This window comes from Barbatula barbatula, assembly GCF_947034865.1.
Source record: "Barbatula barbatula genome assembly, chromosome: 22".
Taxonomy (NCBI): domain Eukaryota; kingdom Metazoa; phylum Chordata; class Actinopteri; order Cypriniformes; family Nemacheilidae; genus Barbatula; species Barbatula barbatula.
This window is the reverse complement of record NC_136785.1, coordinates 9,338,528-9,339,432: the sequence shown is the minus strand read 5'-3', so window position 1 is coordinate 9,339,432 and position 905 is coordinate 9,338,528.

The following is a 905-nucleotide window of genomic DNA, read 5'->3' as shown; positions in this document are numbered from 1 at the left end:
ATTTTAATGTTTTGAGTCACTGCGTCATAGTGCAAGTATAACTGGATATCCTTGTTATAAATATGAATGAAATCCTTTAAAGTTCAGGTATTTTGTCCTGCCCATTTCACAAACCACTAAACCAGCCACTGTCAATGTGCCACGTAATCTTTGAGACACGCCTTGTGTGGCCTGTTCCAGAATAGATCAATCGACTCCGCATAAAGGCCTGCGTGCAGCACTTAAAAGATTGGTATGATGACAGCTGGGCTGTACTTTATTAAATGATTGCTTCGATTTAGAGCTTAGATAGCAGTGATCTATGACTGCTATTACTTTACCAACAAACATCTTAAAGGGAAAGTTCACCCAAAATCATCATCATTTACTCACCCTCTTGTCATTTCAAACCTGTATGACTTCATTTCTTATGCAGAACACAAAAGAAGATATGTTGAAGAATGTTGGTAATTTTGTTTGGTCCATCAGGCATTCTTGTCCTTAAAAAATATAATGACAACAAATGTAGATGTGAGAACTTGCTAGGGTGTGACTAGATCGGATCCTCGTGGGATTCATACAGAAAAAAATCCTAAAACAAACATTTTACATGTGTTTTGCTCATGTTAAACACATGCTTAAAAACATGTGATCACATGCTGAAAACATGTTAAATGTATGTGTCTTTTCTGTGCGAGGGCACATTTTGTTGTGGTGCGACCTGTTTTCATTTCTGTACAGAACACGCTGCACGTAGTATGTGCACGTGAGCTACAATGACCCCCCGGTCATTCATAAAGACAACGTGATTTGCGACAGCTCTACTCTCCCTCCTTTCTCTCTGTAAATGCGCGCTAGCGGGACGGTATCAACATTTTCGAGCGTCTTTCGCTCGAAAATGTGTTTATGTAGTTTAAGAGTTGAAG